The sequence below is a fragment of the Herpailurus yagouaroundi genome, unplaced genomic scaffold (assembly GCF_014898765.1).
Source record: "Herpailurus yagouaroundi ecotype Mexico unplaced genomic scaffold, PumYag 183, whole genome shotgun sequence".
NCBI classification, from domain to species: Eukaryota; Metazoa; Chordata; class Mammalia; order Carnivora; family Felidae; genus Herpailurus; species Herpailurus yagouaroundi.
The window spans coordinates 4,482,811-4,503,039 of NW_024412414.1; the positions used below are offsets into that span (position 1 = coordinate 4,482,811).

Genomic DNA, 20,229 nt, shown 5'->3' on the forward strand with positions numbered 1-20,229 from the left:
GTTGGCTGAGGAAGTTTTGGACCTCTGTGGGATGGGTATAGGGCCCCAAGGTGGGTGAGAGACTTGGGAGAAGCCAGGGCACATAGTCCCCAGACACACATTCTATGGCCCCTCAAGGTCATCGTCCTAGGAGAGCATGAGTCATATGCCTTAAACTAGAGTAAATTTAGTCAGGGACAGAGGGAACGGTCTCAAACTCAAGTGGGTCCAATCTGGGCTCAAATCTTGACCTTGGCCCTCACTGGCTCTGTAACTCCTAAGCAAGCCACTTGAGGTCTCTGAGCCTCCATTTTTCCCTCCTATAAAATGGGAAGAAGCCCAGTCTCTCCTGAGGTGATGTGTGAAGGCCAGACAAGGCAGCGATGTGAGGGGCTTTTGGAAATAGCTTCTCATCCTCCAAGAGCTCCGGCCAGCAGCTCTTTGTGACAACAGTTAACCTGCCCCAGGACCCCTGTCGAGGCATCAAAAGACCCTGAGTTGGATGAGGCAAGGGTAGATGTGGTCCTCATTCCTACTTCCCTTCAAGAGGGGGAGGCAAAAGAGAACCTGTGTCTTCCAGAAAGGACACAGCTGGCGTCTGATTGCATTTGATTCTGCCTCCCTGAGACCCGTCTGGACCTACCTCATCTGTCTCCTTTATGCAAATTGCCTTCATCAGACTGGACCTCATCCCTCCCCTTATCCCTGGGTAGACTGACCCTCTACTTCCCCTACTCTCTGGCTCTAGGATTTCTGCCCCAAGACATGGTCTGGACAACTAAAGACTGTTTGAAAATCAGACTGGGCTGGCTCTCCCCTCAGCCCTGCTCTATTTCTCATACCTTCCCCCAACCCTAACCCTCAATCCTTGTTCACCATAAGCCAAATCATGCTGGAGGCAGAAGCTATCAGTAATCCTCCTGGCCAGCCTCCTGCCTCTCTCCCCCTCTTCCCCGTGGGTGACCCTGCCTTGTAGTTTCTAACCTTCCCGGAGTTGCAACACTGGCACCATTGTTTGTCAGATTTCACAACACCTCTGCCTGCCCAGTACCCCCTGCCCCCCAGCATATCCTGGAAAGACAGGCCAGATGCCCTAGGTGTGCCTGCTGCCTAGGGGAGGCACAGGGAGCAGGGCAGGGGACGAATGTCTGTGGCTAGGTGACCTTGGGCAAGCCACTTACGTCCTTTTCTTGAGGCCTCAGTTTGCTCAGCTGTAAAATGGGAGAAATGGTTAGGAGCCCGTGAAGGTCCTTCTGGTTCTGACATGTGATAAATCAAAATCACACAGCACTGGATTCATTCAAGCCTTTATTGTGGCACCTACCACATGCCGGGAGCTGGGGCTCTGGAGACATAGCTGAAGTGGTCACAGCTCAGTGAGAGAGACAGATGTGTAGACCATCGCAATGCCGTGTGCTCAGAGCCAGGCCAGACTCATGAATTGGTTCTTTTGGTGGAATCAGGAAGGACTATCTGAGGAAGCAGCATTTGAGCTGGACTTTGAAGGATGAATAGGAGTTCATGGGCGAAACATACTGAAAAACCTTCAGACTCTGCGGGTCGACATTTGGGCTGCCTCGGAAGTTAGGGGGCAGCCTGTAATTGGGGTACAGACACAGAGGCTGAAGCACAACAAGGCCTGAAATACCAAGGAGATGGGAGCTTAACCAGATGTCCATTCTAGTCTTAGGTTCTGGGAACAAAAATCCACGAGCTCCTGAGAGTTTGGTGTTGGCTGGTGAGGGCCCAGTGCACCCTAAACAGGGGCCAGCGCACAGGCAGGACTCAGGACTTTCAAGAGGATGAGTGTTGGGGCTCCCACCCGGCCCACACCTTGCTGGCCTTCACAGATAGGGAGCCATGGGCCTGGCGTCCTCAGGCTTAGGTCACAGGTTTGATTTACCCCCTCCTGGCTTGAGAGACCTTACCTTGGCTACCACACACAAATTTCTCATTGTAATTCAGGTGCTCACAGCAGTCATTATCGTGGTAGGATCAAACGACTCACTGTTTTGCAGTGGGCTTTGCAAACTGTAAAGTGTGCTGGACTCCGAAAGGATTATTGCTGTGGCAGTGGTGGCTCGTAACTGGCCCCTTGTGGGGCTGTTTGTTTTGTAATCAGGAAAAGTGGTTTCCTCCCCCCTGCCCCCCACCTCTGCCCACCAATGATGTCACAGAAATAATGGTGGGATTCCTGGCATGGACACATTTACTCCAACCAGACCTGAGCTGCAATGAGCCTTTCGCCCTCTGCCCCTTTACTGCCCACCCTCACCCCGGCCATCTCAGAACGCTCTTATTTGGCCCTGTGTAGGAGGAGAGAGGCTGCCCCTAGGCCCTGGGGAAGGGGTGGGGGACTCCTGGCTTGGCCTCTCCTAAGGTGGGATCTGACTGAGAGGTCTACCTGGAGGGGGACCAGTGGAGCCCCTCATCTGTGCCCCCAAGAAGGAGCCAACATGGGAGCTCCCTGTCCCAGGCCACTGGTGGGGGCAAGAGCTTCTCTGAGCTGTGTCCTAGGTGGAACCCCAGCCGAGTGCCTTCCCTGCCTGGCCCAGGAGCAGAATGGGACCCCTTGGTGGGGTTAGGGAAATAAAGAGCAAGGAGTATCAGCACGGCCCTGCTGACAGAGGCCCTGCCGCTGGCACTCGCTCCCAGCTCTCTGCCTCCCTCGGCCCCTCTGCCCGGCCAGGTTCTGATTTTGGTGCAGTGCAGACTTTCAGCTTAACGAGACAAATTGATATTCTGTGCCAGCCCAGGGATGGAGAGGCAGCTCGGGACGCTCAGGCTCGGCGGGCAGCTCAGAACTGGGCAGGGGGTGGGGACAGGGGAAGGAGGCAGCTTCGATCTGGAGCTGCCTTCCGGGGCCACCCCCAGCCCTGACCCTCCTCCAGTATGCGCCCCCTCCACGCTGACTGGTGCCCTGAGACAGTGGTCCTGAAGGTCCTCCCACTTTCCGTGCCGTCCTCCCAAGCAGGGCACCCCTCCTCTAAGGGGGTAGGGCAGTGGAAAGGGAGGCCTCAGAATCCAAGAGAAGCCCCTTCACCTACTGTGACCTCCTAACCTTGATCTTGGGTCTGTCCTCCCACCAGTCTGGATTTAAAGGGGCAGCAGGTCTGAACTTAAACGGATAGCAGATGAGGCGGGAAGAAGTGAGCGGTTGGCTGGGGAGGGGGGGGTGGATTGCATTCCTGCAGACTCCTTATTGGGGGTCCCTGGAGTCTCTGGACGTGGCCAGCCAACCCCAGTATGGTCAGTCCCCCAACTCATCACAGATGTCCCTGTAGATGAAGTGGATACAGGAGACGTTTGTAGACACCCCTGCCAGTGTGCACCTGTGAGCAGAGAAACGGCCTAGCGTCTTGAAGGGGTCTTCTGCCAGCCCTGCAGCCCCCAGGCAGGTGGGAGTACCCATAGGTAGGGCTACAGGGCTGCCGGGGTGGCGTTTAGATGGCAGCGGGGAGCTCAGTACCGGCTCTGCTATGTTGGACCTGCAGCCACAGATGTGTTTAGTCTCTGTGGAGTCCATTGCTCTCCCCCTATGTGACCTTTGCCCCCCTTTGGTCTGGGGGTGCCCTGACCAAAAAGAGGGGGACACCAGAGCCCCTGCATAGCTGAAGGAGTCCCTCAGAAAGTAGGGGGTGACCTGGGGCCATTTGAGCAAAATCTTCCCCTCTCCCCTTTTACGGTCTCCCGACGACCACCACACCATCAATCGCAGGACGCCCTCCACTCGGGCTCAGCCCCGACAGTACCCTCACCATGCCCTTGACATTCCCTCCTACTTTGGGGGAGCAGGCATATTCCTGGGACTCTGCCAGCTTCAGTTCCTCATGATCCCACGGGAGGAATTAAAACCGCAAACAACACCGTGGTGGTTCGGTCCACACACCCCCGCCCCCACTCTCCTCCCCCAGTCCCCCCACCAGAACAAGCCCTCCCCGCTTCCCTCCCTCCGTCCTCCGTCCTCCGCCCCCTCCCCCAGCCTCCGGCAGCGCAGCGGCAGGGGCGGCCTCTGCCTCCCCCGAGATTGCATTTTGCCAGCGAGATGCTCTCCTAGAAGCCGGCGCCGGCGCCGCCGCCCCCCCCCCCCGCCCCCCCACCTGCTCGGGCAGGATGGTACAGTCTGCAGAGGGACCCGGGCACGCTGGCTGGGCTCAGCCGCGGCACCAGCTGCCGCACCGCGATTACGGGGCTGCCCGCCTGGAAACCGTGCCGGATTTGTGGTGATTTTCGTAGCCAAGTAAGTACCGGCATCCCCCAGCATGAGAAAATAAAAAATAAAAAGCGCCCCACTCCGTTCTCCCCTTCCTCCCTCACCCATTTTATTTTGTTTCATTTCATTTGATTTTTTTCAGTGCTGATGGTGGTGGCGGCAGTGTGTGTGTGGGGCGGGGGGGGGGGGGGGGTTGGTGGGAGCCCGGCTTGTTTATCTGGCAGCAGCTGAGGCTGCATTGGGAGCCGCCGCTGAGGGAGACACTAGCGTGAGGGTCCGTGTGCTGGGGGATAGGACGGGGGTGCTGGGGACTTGAGCAGGGGGCCTTGGACAAGCGGATGCCCAGGGTCTCAGGTAGATGCCGGCAGCCTCTGCTCAGCAAATGCCCCCGATGGATGTTATGCAAGGGCCGGCAAGCCAGTAGCAGGGGGCAAGGTTCTCTTCCCTCTGAGCTTGTCCCAGGGAGAGGCAGAGGACTAGAGGGTGCCTCCTGGCCGGCCCCCACTGGGTTGCAAGAAAGAGGCAGAGGGAGACTCCCACAGAGGGTCCTCCTGGCAGGGTGGGCTGCAGTGTGCCAGGACCACCAGGTCAGGCCAGCTAAGGCATGTGGTGGCAGGGATGAGTCCCCAGGTCCCCAAGATGGTCAGGAGGGGGGCACGAGTGGGGTGGCCAGGCCATTTTGCAGCAGTCATGCTGGGTGGTGGAGTTGGCACTTTCAGCCCGGATGCCCAGTTCCTCGGCCAGTCTGGGTGGCCTCTGGCTGAGAGCTAGGTACCTGGGGCTCCTCCCTGCCCCCTGCAGGGTCAAGACTGAGGAAATCCATTAGGGGGTCTCTGCACTCCCCATGGGTGAGCTGCGCAGCCACCCTTTGTAGCCAAGGGGTCACTCCATGCATGGCTGTCCTCTGGTCACCTAGGTTGTATGGAGAGGGGTCTCTGGGGCTGGCCTGCCCTAGTCAGGCAAGTGCCCCAGGGGTCTTGGGGCCCCCACACAGAGGCCCAGCCAGGCTCGACCTTCAGAAGGGTAACCGAGTGGGCAGGCTCAGCCAGCAGAGGGTCTTGGCGTGACGCTGAGCGCCCCTCGCCCAGCACAGAATGGGTTCCCCTCCTTGCCTGCATTGCTCTCCAAATCGCTGGGAGGAGGCAGAGCTGACGTTTGGGGCATTTCCAGGAGCTGCAGGCGCCATCCGGAGAAATTCTCCTTTGACGTGTGCAGTAGGAGGGGGCTTGGAGCGCAGGCCTCAGGGGCCTCCGCCTGTTAACTTCGTTGAAGGAGCAGTGGGGGGGGGGGGGGGTGCTAAGATGGCTCTGAGGGAACCCTGCAGGGGGAGTTCAGGAAAGATGCAAATGGCCCATATTTTTTAGCTACCTTTGTACCCCCCGTCCCATTCTCATCAGGGCATGTACACAGCCACAGATACACTTATACAAATACAGGACACATAGTAGTGTATTGTATGTGTTCAAATCATACACACATACAGAGTTCCTGTGCCCATAGATACACTTCAGCACATGTGAATACAGCTCAAATCCCTGGATACCACCTGCTCACCTGCAAACCACAGCATGCACATGAATGCATCATGCACACACACACACACACACACACACACACACACATACACACACACCTGTGAATGCAGCATACCCACACATGCACTAGCTCTAACACAGGAATGCAGGAGGCTGCATGTGGGCTAACTGGCCTGCACGTGGTGCCCTGCAGCAGCCACAAATGTGGCATGTGGCCATGTGAGGGCTGGCCCCCATGTGAAAATGACAAGCACATATTTGTGGTATCCCACAGGCCATTTCTGCATGCCCTTCCATGCATTAGCAGGCGCACAGCATGCTGGAATGTGCCCACGGGGGAGTGTAGGTTGCATATGTACAAAGACAGCCCAGGCACACAGACGCGGCACCTCTGCGGATGCTTCATGCACACATCCACCCCTCAGCTTTCAGACATCTGCCCTGGGAGTGAAGGTGCCTCTGTGGGCACTGGGGAGAGGCTTACCCCTCAGGGGACTACCTGTGAGGACACAGGGACACCGGCCAGGCTAGGGCCAGCCCAGATTCCCAGGGAGCTCTGATTTGAGTCAGGTTATTGATGTTCTGTGGAGAAGGCTGCCCAGAGTTGGAAAGGGGACAGAGGAGGGGGCAGGAGCAGCTGCTGCCCACAGCCCAGACCACCAGGAGTCTGGACCAGTCCCACCACCCCACTTCTGTGGCACCAGGAAACCTGCACACTGGAGGGAGTCTCTCAGAGCTCGGGTCCAGGACACTGGCAACAGCCCCCAAGTTCTCTCCAGACCACAGATCACAAAAGCTGCCTGTGGCTCATGCTGTAGAGAGACTGAAATTCTGTTCTCCCCTTGGCCCCTCTTCCTTTCTCCCCACCTAGCGTAGGTATGGGTTGGGAGACTTGGGTAAACAATAGTAAGCCAGCTAGCATTCACTGAGCTAATTGTTCTGCATCCATCGCTTCAGGGATGGGGGGGGGGCTCCCATGACCACGTTATTCCCATGCCATAGATGAGAAGCTGCACAGAGAAGTAGAGACACTTATCCAAGGCCACACAGCTGGAACATGGTGGAGACAGGGTGGAAGCCAGGCCATTGGCTTCCCTGCCTGCCGTCTTGGACCCTCCCCTCCCTTCTTTCATGAGGCCAGCCTCAATTTAGGGTGCCAACATCTTGGGAACCAACAGTCCAAGAACTTGGGATTTGGGGATGAGACTCCAGGAAAGGGTCCAGAGAGTCTCCTGAGGGCAAAAGCAGAGCCCTCCCCAGACACATGTGGCCCTGTCCTAGACAGCTCTGCCATCTTTTACCTGGTGGAACTGATGGCACTAGAAAGCCAATGCAGATGTGTGCATTCTAAAGTTACCTGGCCTGGACCCGTTCATAACAGGGAAACTGAGGGCCAGCCAGGGGAAAGGATTTGTCCAAGGTCACACTGTGCTTTTTGGAGAGTAGGGTGTCTTGCCAGCCTCCGTCAGGTCCCAGGCGTGAAGCAGCAGGGGCCTGTTTGGTTCCTGGTTTTCCCCAGCTGTTTGACTGCAAGTTAAAATGATGAGTGCACCGGGCCCAGCCTCTACTTCTGACCAGCTGTATGACCTTGGGCAAGCTGCTTTGTCCCTCTGCACCTCAGTCTCCTCTTCTGTGACCAGGGCATGCCTGTTCTTGCCCTGCCTCCCCCCACAGTGATCTGAGAACCTCGAACACCCTAGAGAGCTGTGCACAGAGGTGCCATTGGCATCAGAGCCTGGAGCCTGAGCCGGTGAGCACCTTCCTGCTGCAGTTGGCCAAAGTCAGGAGGGGAAGGAAGGAAGGGAAATCTCTAGGCCGATGGGTGTCCGGCATATTAATGAACCTAGAGAATCACCTGGTAGAGGACAAATTTCCAGGTCCCCCGCCCAGTGATTCAGGAGGTCCCGGGAGCTGTGTTTTCACAGGTGTCCCTGGGTTCTTATCTCTGTAGCTGTGTACCCAGTGGAGCGAGGTGGCTGAGAGTGGATTTGGGGGAGCTCGGAGGCTCTCACAGCTGGGAGTAACTGGAGCATCATGCTATTCACCTGCTCCTGTCACATCCAGAGAAACTGAGGTCACCTGGCAGTTTGGTGGCAAAATGAGACTGAGACTCAGATCTCCAGCCCTCCAGTCCTCTGTCCTACCCCCAGCCTCTGGCTGCACCCTGCACCCCTAAACCAGGCCCTTCTCACATGGCAAACAGGGCCATCTTTCTTAGCAGTGTGGCTGGGAGGGGTGCACCTAAGAGACTCCCTGAGTCTTGGGTTTGAGTCACCATGATGCCTCTCCCCAGCTCTATGGCAGTGAGGGAATTGGCTTGTCCTCTGTAAACCTCAATGTTCCCCTCTCTAGAAGGGCTGTTGGGAAGATTCTGAGTGATGTGTGTGAAGCAGCTGGCACATCATAGGTGCAGGGTGAAGGTTGGGGACTTGGGGGACCCTGAGGTGCACAGTGTAGTTCCTCTCGACCTCCCCCCTTAGCTCCCAAGGGGCTGCAGGAGAACTGTCTGGGGTGCAAGTTCTGGATGCCACATGCAAACACACTTTGTGGGGGTGGATGAGCCCCTTCCCCAACCTCCCCTGTAACACACAGAGCAGTGTGGGAGACAGGGGTGGGTCTCTTATGTGGAATCTGGACACCCCAGCCCACCCTGCCATCTCCAAGGCCAGAACATTAAACATGCAGTAATCCATTTCTCCCTCTGAGCAGGAGCCCCAAACAAGAAACTATATAGGGAGGATGTCCCCATGGACAGAGACAGACAGTGGTGATAGTTGATGGGAAAGATGGCAAGGCTCTAGAGTTCAAGGCAGTAGGGTGGAGCCTCAGTTCACCCATCTGTGACCTCTCAGGCTGTTGTTGCAAGGGGCAAGTGGGGAAAGTACTGGACATTGAGTGGCAGGCTCAGGGTGTGGCCAGTATTTGTGGCTCAGTGAGTGGAAGTTGTCGAGATCGAGAATCAGACTAAGTTGTGAGCTCGAAACCTACTTCGGCCATTTAAGAATTTGACCCTTGAGTCAGTTGCTTTACCTCTTCAGGCCCTGGCCTTTGGTCTGTAAAATGGGAACAGGTGCCCACTTCGGAGGGCTGCTGCATGATGACGATACAAAATAGGGGACGCTCTCAGCAACCCCTGAGAACCTACTGTGTGCCAGGGGATGTGCTGAGGGCTTCACCCTGGTCTCCAGTGGGGAGCCCCGCATTGGAGGGAGGGAGTGTTTTTAAGGCCTTAGACGCATTCCAGGAAAGCCCTCCAGGGGAGTAGAGAGCAAGATGGCCCGGCCTGATGGAGGCAGAGGGAGGAGGCCAGGGCTGCAGTCCCTGAGGCTACAGAGGTCCCCATGTGTCGGGGAGGAGGCCTGGGTCTGAGGGTCAGGAGAGTCGAGTTCCAGGCCCAGCTCAGTCAGGGATAGATGACCTTGGGCAAGTCGTGTCAGTCCCCAGGTCTCACAGTTTCCCCTTGAAAGAGGGGGCAGCGATCCTGCCTGCCTCGTGTCCTCTGTGAGGGTAGAGTCTCCTGCCAGCTGGCCCTTGGGCTGAAGGGCCTGAGACACTGCAAGGCTGAGGTTTAACTGCAGCAGCATTTATAACAGCTCTGTTTCCTGTGGCCACCACAGCAAATGGCCACGACCCGAGTGGCCTGAAATAACAGAAATTTAGCGTTCCCCGGTTCTGGAGGCTGGACGTCTGGCATCAAGGCGTCACAGGGCTGCTTTCTGCTGGAGGCCTTGAGGGAGCTGGCACACCGTGCCTCATCCCCAGCTTCCGTTGCTCGCCAGCGACCCTTGGAGCTCAGTGGCTCGTGGCTGTATCGCTGCAATCTCTGTCTTCATTGTCACATCACCTTCTTCTCTGTTGTGTCTCTGTGTCCTCTCTTCGGTTTGTGAAGACACCAGTCACTGGATACAGGGCCCATCCATCCAGGATGGTTTCATCTCGAGATCTTTAAATACATCTGCAAAGAGCCTACTTCCAAATAGAGCCACATGCTGAAGTTCCCGGTGGACGTGAAACTTGGGAGGGACACTTCGGCCCACTACAATCGTTACTATTTTACTAGTTCACTATTAGCAAGTCCTTTGCACAGTGTCTCATTGCTTCCTCACAAGCACCCCTTCTACAGATAAAGAAACCGAGGCCTGGGGAGGGGGGGGTGGTTAGAACGTGCCTGAGTCACATAGCAAGCGAGGGGCACAGCTGGGATTTGAACCCAGGTCTCTGGTGCTCTTTCTCCTTGCCATCTTTTTAGAGCTGGCTGGCGGCTGCTTCTACCCAGGAACCCGTGAGCCAGGAATTCTAGCCAGTCCTGAGCTGATCCAGGACCTGGGGGTGGAGGGGTTCTTGAGCCCCAGAAAGGAGAGCTGGAGGTGGGCAGGGGAGCTTGGAGGTATCGGGGGGCTATGCTAGGCCCAGGAGACCCGCACAGCAGAGGGTCGAGAGCCCACAGTGCCTTCTTCTCTCTGCCACTCAATGCTCTTACAGACCTCGTGGCTCTCATCTGAAGAATGGGGGAGAGCGACACCAAACCTGTGGGGTAACTGCCAAGCTCTAATATGCTAACCATTGATAGTCATCACTGATAGCTAAAATGTATCCTCCAGCACTTTCCAAATGTTTGTTCGTTTCACATGTGGGAGGTTAATTGCTTATTCCAAGCCTCATCCTGCTAAGCAGCTCTACTGTTGAATAGCTGCATGTGGTTGAACTAGTGGTTGAACTTGACCTCAGTTTACCTCTCCATAAAAGTACCCACCTTCCCAGATGTCCTGAGAGGCAGAAGGGATTCAGGTGAAGTACCTGGCCTGGGGTTACGGTCCGGTCCACCGAAGCCTGGGAGGAAATAGAGATACGATAGTGTTATCGTACTGTTACCTGTAGTGTAAGGATTTGGGGAAGTGATGCAAACGGAGCCCTTGGCTCAGAGATCAGTACTGAAATGGCCTTCCCTGGTGCCATGGGAAAGACTCGAATTTCAATCCTAATGCCAGTGTTTACTGCTGTGACCTTGAACCAGTATCTTTGCCCCATGGAGCTTGGGAGCTTGGCACCCTGAGATGTAAAGGGGATTTGAAGAGACCCACCTAACAAGATAGTGTGTGTGACATGATGGATAGAAAACTGTCACAAATGGGGTCCCGATCCTGCCAGACACTCAGAAACGTTGAGCTTCTGTCCTGCTTCTGGAGAAGGGCCCCCGGAGGACTTCGTTAAAGATGGCCTGAGAAGAGGCAAGTCCTAGTCCCAGGAGAGGTGGATTTAATTTTTGCAGAGACCCCGGGAAGTCGTGCTATAGTGGAGTGGGTGGTTGGAAGAGGCTATGGGAAGAAGCCAAGAACAGACGACCCCGTTTGGGGTCCAAGAGCCATATAGCTTCGAAGGAAGGAAGCAGGTCTCTCTGGGGCTCCCATGCCCACCCCAAGGGCAGTTTTCTATAAAGTTGTGGTGCTCTCCACATTGGCTTGGGCTGCTCCACTGGGTCATGTCTGGCCACCCAGGGACTGCTTTGCAGGGGCCATGGGGACTGTCATCCAAAGGAGCTCACTCTAGCCTGGCTGCCTCAGACCCCTGCTTAGTTGGCCTGGGGCAACAGCTCAAGGCTGGCAAGGGAAGGTGAACTGTCATGTTTTTCCATCAAGGCTGTAGAGCGGTGGGGGGGGGGGGGCCGGGTTCCTTGGGAAGTCATTTGGAGGTGTCTTCCTGTCTGCCTGAGGCCTTTGCACTGGGTGAGGGCCAAAACCTCATCCAGAGCAAAGGGGGCTGGGCTTCAGGTGACTGAGTCTCCTCAGCGTTCTCACCTGTGCCCGAGGGCAGGGTGCACGTCCCACGTGGGCTGAATTAGCAGTGATGTAGCATGGTGGTTCAGGACCAAGTCTGGGCTGAGCCTGGTGACATCCAACCCGAGGCCTGGGCGCTGAGCCTTGGTTCCCTCGGTTGTAAAATGAGGACAGTAATAGTGCCCACCTTACAGGGTTGTTGTGAATAAAGCTGCACCATGTGGACTCCCAGATGCACATTTTGACACCTCTGAAAGAGGGGTGCCTATTACAACTGGTGGCATGTCACAGTGAACCAGTCATGTCTTTTCCTTTCCTCGGTATATACAAAGTAGCAATACATCTTACGACAGAGTCCATGAAATATGGTAAATAAGATAAAACCCATAGAGAACTTAGAACCACCAAGCTGTTGGGAAGAAGTCAGTCCCCTGCCTGCCTCCCCACCTCAATCACAGCGGGACCTTAGGCATTTCCTTGCACCCCCCAGGAGCCTTTGTTTCCTCTTCCTCCCAAGGCTGTTGTAAGCAGTCGGCAAGCTTATGTGTGAATCCTATGCCCAGCAGGGTGCCCCTATACAGTAGGTGCCTAATAATTGGTAGCCCAAAACAAACCACAAAGACTGTAGTATAAATAACAGACTCTGGGATTCCCATTCCTGCTCTACTCTTTCCTTGCTGTGTGACCTCATGCAAGTTTCTTAACTTCTCTGTGCCTTGGTCCCGCCATCTATAAAATGGGAATAACAAAAGTCTCCAATTGCTAGGATTGCTAGGAGAAGGAAATAAAATTAAAGTGCTTTAGGGCAATGCTTGGCAGAAGTGTAGGCAGTTATTATTTGATGAACTCCTAATGAGTCTCTTCGAGTTCAATAAATGGCAGCTAAAATAGACACTGGGCTCAATAAAATAATAACAATACAGACTGCACTCGTCTTATAGATGGGGCAGCTGAGGCCAAGATGCACGTGGGTATGCCCAAGGTCACACAGCTGACTCTTCCCCAGTGTCCAGGCCCCAGCCCAATATTGCCTTCTTGCCCACATCAGTCCAGGGCTGTGATTCTTACGGAGAAGGGGGTCCTTGCCTTCTCCATAAGAGAGGGGAGATTTCTAGAAGCTGCAGCCGGATGCAGCATCCTCTGGGTTGGAGCTCTCTCCGGAAGTGATTTCCTTCTTCCTTCACATTTCTGCTTGTTCACCCCAGTACAGGGGAGGGGGCTGAGCTGGGCCATGCCCAAGGTCAGCAGAGCCTGCCAGCCACCCTGCATGCCTACCAGCCAGCATTTCCTGGCCTCCAAGTGCTTTCTCAGTGGTACTGCAAAGTTGACACAGCAAAACTCCCTCCTGGAGAGAGCAGAAGCCCTGGCTGGCCAACTGGTCCAGCCGCTGGGCAGAGCCAGGGCCACAGAATGAACTGGAATGGGAGTGGGGAAGGAGGCACCTGGGTGCAGCCTAGCCTGACAGACACCCCAAGTGACCTTGGACCCATCACAGCCCCTCTCTGGGCCCCCATTTCCATCTTTAAAACAAGGACAGTGGGGCTAGACGTGCCCCCTAGGACTTTAAATGTCTAAGATTCAAAATTGTCCAGGCATTGCTGCTAGTCAAGGTCATGGAGAAGGGACAGGGCTAGAGGGAGGGAGCTCAAGGCTGTGCATGTGCACATCCATGTGGCTCTGGGGTGGAGGTCCCTAGGAGCAAGCCTGGGACGGTAGCAGCCCCTGTTGACGCCAGGGCAATTTTGCAGAGAAGGTATAACAGCCCGGCCGCTGGGTTACCAGTGCCGCGGGCTGGTGAGGGGGACCCAGGCGGGGCACCGACAGTGTCCACGCTGACGTGTGTATTTGCAATGCAAAGGTTGCAGAGAACCAGTCTCTTTTAGCAACTATCTGAAGGCAGGAGATCAAGAGCTCTTTAGGCCACTTCTAAATTTATCAACTTACATGACTCACTTCAGATTAAAATGAGGCCTTTCTCCCCATCCCACCTCCAGCCAGTTTCAAGTTTCTAAGCTCAGAGGATCTTGAAAAGGGAAGAGAATGTAAATCGATAAAACCAATATTGGCTGAGTACCTGGTATGTGCCAGGCCGTGTGTCGAGCTCCGTGCCGAGCCCAGAGATGAATCCGCTCCAGAGCCAGCTCTCAGTGGGGAGCCGATGCAGCCCCAGGTGGAAGGTGGTAGCCGGTGGCTGTTAGCGGATGCCCAGCTTGGGGGCTGGACCATGAGTAACTCCTCTGTCCAAGACTTTGCCTCACCACCCACAAGGCCTCAGTTTTCTCATTTATAAAATGGAGCCAGTATAGGAAGAAGTCTGGGCCCGTGTGGCTGAGCATTAGGGTCTAGGGCTGTTTCTGTGTGTTTCTCTGCCCTCTCAGCGGCCTCATTGTGCCCTGATGGCCTCAAGAGAATGGAATTCCAACAGCTTCCCTTAACCCTGGGACCTCCAAAGCCTTTTTCCAGGGAACCTCTCTGAACTCCAGAGTCCAACCTCTACAATGGGACTGCAGCTAGAAATGAATGCAAATGCCATGTTGGAAAGTGGCCAACAAGCCTTCACACCGAGCTCCCCCGAGCCTCACTGCGGCCTTCAGGGTAACCTGGCATAATAATATCAGCTGTTAAGCAAGCACTGTCTGTGCTAGGCTCTCTGCAAGCATGCCTTCCTTTACCCTTCGCAAGTGCGACGGACCCATTTGGAGAGGAGGAGACTGGGTCTCAGAGAAGTGTGGTGGTTTAGGCAGGCTCCCAGGGCTCAGGGGCGGCCCAGCCCCTCATCATCCTGCTATGCCCTTTGGGTTCAAGGGGAAACTGAGGCCCAGAGCAAAGTTGCCTGAGGTTGCTGCGAGTCCAGTAGCCCAGGACTCTGTCCTGCTGTCAGCTGCCACCCCTCAAATTTCATATACCTCCCAACCGTCCAGGAGAAAGGGTGAGGCCTTGGGACAGACCCCAAGCCGGGAACAGGGTCATGCATACCCGGCCCATATCCCAACACAGCTGTGCACAGCAGGCTGATGCCTCAGCAAACACAGGCCTGGGCCCCAGGAATCAGTCACATCCTTGCTCTTCCTCCCCATTCCCTAAACGACACCCCAGTAACCCTTATAGGACTGGAGCCACACGGGGTCTACACTGCGGGGAGAAGTCTTACATTCCTTAAGCCCCTCCTCGACGCTACTGGGGGGAACCGTAACTCAGAGCCCAACTTTGCCACTGACGAATTGTGTTCTGTGGGTGGTTACTATTCCTTTCAGAGCCTCAGTGTTTTCACCTGTGCAGTGGGGGAGATGGCTGTATCCCTTGTGGAGATTATGTAAGGTATGAGTGAAAGACCCTGCCCAGTGGCTGCCCCGTGCCTGGCGATTATCATGCCGGTTAGCGACACACAGTTCTCATGTCCATCCTGTGAAGGTGGCATTCTCTCCTCACTCTACAGAGGGGGACACAGCTCCCTCAGTGAGGTTCAGGGGTGAGGTTCAGGGACTTGCTTCTGGTCACCGGCTTAGCAGCGGTGCTGTGAGCGGGAGCTGGTCAGTTCATGTACGTTGAGGGACTTACTGCTGTGTTCTTAGGGCTTCAGAAGGCAGCCAAGGGCACTGTCCAGAGAGGGTTTTCTCTGTCAAGGAGACAAAACTCCAGAATGCAAAACTGTGGGGTCTTACAGGGAGAAGACAGCACGGGGCAGTGGTTAAGAGCAGACTCTGGAGCCTGGAAGCCTGGACTTGATTCCCAGCCCCAGTGCGTCCTAGCTGTGCGACCTTGAGCAAGTGATCTATCCGCCCTCTCTATGCCTCAGTCACCTCCCCTGTAAATGGGAGTAAATAATTGTACCTGCTTCATAGGGTTCTTATGCAGATTAAATAATGTAGTAAGTGTAAGAAGCTTAGAACACTGCCTGACACTCCTAATAGGAAGCTCTATGAAGTATCTATTGTTATTAGTAGTATTATTACTGGTATTATTACTCATAGAATCAAAATGGGAAGAGGAGTATGCACTATCCTTCACCCTCGCTGCCCGAATCTTGCCCTCCCTCCTTCATGGCCACCGGCGGGGGGGGGGGGGGACGGGCTTCTCAGAATGTCCATCTGGCTGCCACTCTCCAGTCTAGGCCTCCAGTGTCCCCGTTGCCAAGCAGGTAAAGCCCAGGCTCCTCAGCATCTATTCAGTGCACCTGTGATTTATCCCCCAACAACCCTTCCAGCATCTTCCTCCACGCTTTGCCTTCCTACCACTTCTCCTTTAGCAGTTAATTACTTCAGCCACTAAGTCAGGCAGGATTTTAGCTGTTCAATACACATTGACCTTCTCCCTCACCTGCAAGCCTTTGCCCAAGCTGTGCCCACCCCTGGAGCACCCTGGAGCTATCCTTCTGACCCCACTGAAATGCCTCCTTATTCAGGAAGACCTTCCTGGCTCTCCTGTTATTGTAAGCTTCCAGGCACCAGACCCTGGACCTCTGGACACATGCCCTAGCCACTGAGTTTTGTTTGTGTTTATTTTTGTGGGTTTTTTTTGGGGGGGGGTCATTAAAACATTGCTGAATAAACACATGTTGAATGAATGAAAGGGTGACCTTCTTCACTGGTTCCCCCATATCCTCTCTTGTACCCCCCCCCCATCATCTATTCTCCTTAAGTGGCCAGATGGACCCTTTTAACAATATGAATCAGACTGTGGTACTCCCTGCTTGAAACTACAGTTTTCCCCATGATGCACAGGATAAAACCCAGGCTCTTTCCATAGCCTACAAGCCTCTCAGTGCCCGCCACTCATCCCAACCCTCTTTCCTCACTCACTCTTCTCTAGCTTACTGTCTTCCTTTCCATTCCTCAAACTCACCAGCCTCTTTCCTGTCTCAGGGCCTTGGCACATGCTGTTTCCTTATCTAGAATGCTTTTTCTCCTCCTCCTTATATGGTAGGTTCCTTCTCATCGAACCAAAGGACATTTCCCCATTGAGGCCATCCCTCATCTAGGGCTCCCCCTGTCATGCCTATTGGTTTTTAACAAGGATTTATCACATTGACACTCTTTCTTGTAGTTATTCCTTTGTCTCTTGTCTGCCTCCCCTCTAGACAATCAGCTCCTTTAGGACAGGAAGCCTGTCTGTCTCATTGACTGTTGTATTCAAGGGCCTAGCACTGGGGGGAGGCTGTCTTTCTCGTGCAGCTGTGAAGGAGAAAACAGTGTCCTTCCTCAACTTTACTCTTGACCTAGTGGAAATGATTGCAGGAGGTTGTCCAGAAACCCCACACTCAACCCACCTGCTTCTAATGAGCTTCTCTTTGCCCCAGGGGAGGGAGGGAAGTGGAGAGAGTAGGAGACAGTGAGTGAGGGCTGCTGCCTTAAGTGAGGCATATGTGATCCGTGGTCTCCTGCCCTTTACATTCTGACTGGGCAGAGGGCGGTGAAGGCCAGATGAGTCTGTAAATCCTGTAACACAGTGCAAGGCAGAATAAAGCAGAGGAAGATCTGGGAGGAAGAGCTCTCAGCTCTCCTGTTCTCTGGGAAGTTGGGCTTTGTCGCGTTGTTTGTGGTCCACTGTGGACTTTCAAGCTTGAAGAGGCCTTAATGATGGGTTTGGGGGCCAGATCTTAATAAAGGGAAATCTCTGCTGATTAGACCCACACAGGCTGAGCTCTGGAAAGAGCGTGCCTGGTGCTTACCTGCCCTCCCCCACGTAAGCCCCCAGCGGGGCACCCAGAGCTACCAATTACTGTGTCCCCAGCCCATGAGGTGGCCAGAAAAGAAAGCAGGCAGCTACCACTTGGAAAACCCTATTTTCTTTGTTTCAACTGCAGTCACTTGAATTACAAAACTAATGGCATGCTTGTTGAAGCAAATAGAATGATACAGAAGGTCCATTGCTAAAGGACTCGTTTTCCTCTCCCCACATCCCACGGTCCATACCCTGTTTTGTCAACTTGGGGATGCACATTTTTCCCACGAGTTCGTGACCCCAAGTCCAGGATGCATCTTGCAGCTCATGGCACATCAGAGTTTCATTGGAAGCACATTTTCTTTCTTGGTGGTATGCAAAATCCTGGTGCAACCTGCAATTCAACTTGGAATCATCAAAATCTGGCAACTTGCTGTTACTTTCTCCTGTCTCTTCTTTCACTCACTGGCAGGTGTAAGTCCGGAGGGGTTTTGTGTCTTTTCTGTGGTATCTTTTTACTCATACCTGTGACTTTACCCTGTGTCTGGGTGCACGTTGGCCATCATCCTAGCAGCTCAGCAGTCTTTGAATGAGAGGCAGCAGAGGCTTGTGCAGAGGGCGAGGGCCTGAGAGCTGCCAGCTCTGCCATTTCCCAGCTGTGGTGTGCCCTCTCTGTGCCCTCATTACCACAGCCGGGTGCCAGCATGCGTGCACCGTCTGGGACGAGGTGTCGGCACTTCCCTCCTTCCCTCTTCTCCCTCAAAGTGGATGGCATAGCAAAGCAGGGCACATCGCCACCCCCTCCTCAACCAAGCAGCTCTGACACCCAGAGGAGAGAGGCAGGGAGTCTGGCTCACATAAAAAAGGTTGGGTGCAAAATGTCGGCTAAAACAGGCCACGTGCAAACCAGGGCAGGAAGTGAAGTCAGGAAACAGGCTCAAAGGTCAGGAGAGAACACACACCAAAGACAGAAAACATGAACCTGGAAAGATGCTTCCTTCACCCCCAAAACAAAGAAGATGCATTTTAAAATATTCAACTGAAGCAAATAGAAGCTTCTTAGGAAGGAGACAGGCACAGGGAGGCCAAGGGGATCTGCTGTCCCCCTGGCCCAGCCTCTACTAGGTGCAGGTCCAGCACACTCGAGGAGGCCCCGGGCAGCCAGATGTACCTGCCAGTCAGAGGCCCCTGGGCTTCTTCCCTGTGCCAGTTTCCGAACCAGAATGCCCTTGACTGACATGCGCACAGGTACCGTTCCAAGTGCTTTGTGGGACTTGTTTAATACCACATGCCTCTGGCAGGCGTTCTCCCGTTCTACACGTTAGGCAGCTGAGGCTGTGAGACATACAGTGACCTGCCCGAGGGCACCTGGCCAGCATCCTGACTCCAAAGCCCTCAGCCTAACCATGATGACAGTCACCTCACTGTCCCAGAGTACTGGGTCTGGCATGGAGGCCAGTTACCACAGACCAGTGTGCTATCAGTCGGGCTAGGTAAGGCGGCCGGGATACCCAAGCCTGGAGGAGATGCCACCCGCCAGCCCTTGGTTGGGCTATCAGGGAACAACCTCAAGGGGTCCTGACACGGCAGCCAAGTGGAAGCATAAATAAGAGCTAGCCAACTGGAAGGAAGGTAGGAAGTGGAAAGGGTGCTCCAGGCAAAGGCGCAGCTTGAGTGGGGGTGGAAGCCACCACCAGCCGCCCAGAGCAGAAGGTGCCAGGCAGGGGCAGTGAGCGCTCGGCGGGAGAGGTGGCCGGGCCAAGCCGAGGGCAGTGGGCTGAACACTTCTGAGCTGGGGAGTAATGTGACCAGGCTGGCCCATTTGGAAGATCCCATAGCCCTAGTGGGAATAAGGGGTTTGAGGATGAGGCCTGAGGCTGGTCAGGCATCCAGGTGAGCAAGCACAGAATGGAGCCGCGGGTTGCCACGAGGTAGGTGACGGTCGGCAAGCTGACGGGGCTTTGGGACTGGGGGAGAGGGGCAGCGAGGGAGACATGCTAAGTCCCAGCTGGTGTGGGGGCCCTTTAGAAGGGCCCAGAGATCGTGAGAGGAGAAGCAGGTTGGGGAGAACCTACGAACCCGATCCCGGGCAGGGGCTTGCAAATCTGTTTAATGGGATGATTATGGACAGACACTTGGGAACCACTGACTGAAGGAATGTGAAAGTCCTTCGTAGAAAGAAAATAACCACCCATGCCTAAGGAGTGGGGGATTCATTCACTCCGCAAACAGCAGCTGAGGGCCTACTGTGCTCCAGGCATCGAAAACATCATGCTGAGTACAGTGAGCTGGTTCACTGCCTCATGGCCTTGCAATCAAGGGGGTGGAGATCTATGATAAGCAAAGGCATAAGTGGGTGGCACGTCAAGGAATATGGAGAAAAATAAGTCCGAGGAAGGAAGATGAAGCCCGTTGTTTCAAAGAGGGGTTCAGGTCTGGCCTCCCTGGGAAGGGAGCATTTGAGCAGAGACCTGAGGGAGGCAGGAGGCTATCTGTGGAAGAGGGTTCTAGGCAGAAAGAGCAGCCAGCGAAAAGGTCCTGAGGTGGATGCGTGCTCACTTGGTTCAAGGAATGATGAGAAGGCCAGTGGCGGCGGGGGGGGGGGTGGATGTTAGGGGAGGAGTTCAGGGAGGTAAGAGGGTGGGGAGTACAGATCATGAAGGGCCTTGTGGTCCATTGTAGGGACTTTGGCTTCTCCTGGGAGAATGGCAGGAGCCACGGGAGGATTCTGAACAGAAGAGGGTCTTGGTTTTTCTCTGGCTGTGTGTGGAGAACAGATGGGGTGTGCAGGATGAGAGGCAGGGAGACCAGGGAGGAGGCTCCCGCAGTGAGCCTGGTAACAAGGTGGTGGTTTGGGCCAGGGCAGAGACTGTGGCTGTGGTAAGAAGTGATCGCACTATTCATGTTTTGAAGGTAGAGCAGACAGGATTTGCAGGTAGATATTTGGTAAGATAATTTCATTACAAAAGTGAAGAGCTGGGTTGACCCCAGCACCTAGCACATTTTCTGGAAGCTGGGAAGCACCCAGTGAATATTGCATGAAAGGATGGCTGAGCAGATGGCTGGA

At 54.8% G+C, this 20,229-nt stretch overlaps 1 protein-coding gene across 14 annotated transcripts in view; it reads left to right on the top strand.

Moving 5' to 3' along the window:
- Window positions 1–20,229, top strand: part of ATP2B2 (ATPase plasma membrane Ca2+ transporting 2) — a 388,866-nt gene that overhangs the window by 208,930 nt on the left and 159,707 nt on the right. Inside the window, exon 1 of one of the 14 annotated variants that reach the window (XM_040491971.1) lies at window positions 4,082–4,219. The exons of the other annotated variants lie outside the window; for them this stretch is intronic. The gene's annotated coding sequence lies outside the window, so the exon portion shown is untranslated. Of the gene's footprint in view, window positions 1–4,081; window positions 4,220–20,229 lie in introns of those variants that run through there. 14 annotated transcript variants of the gene reach the window in all.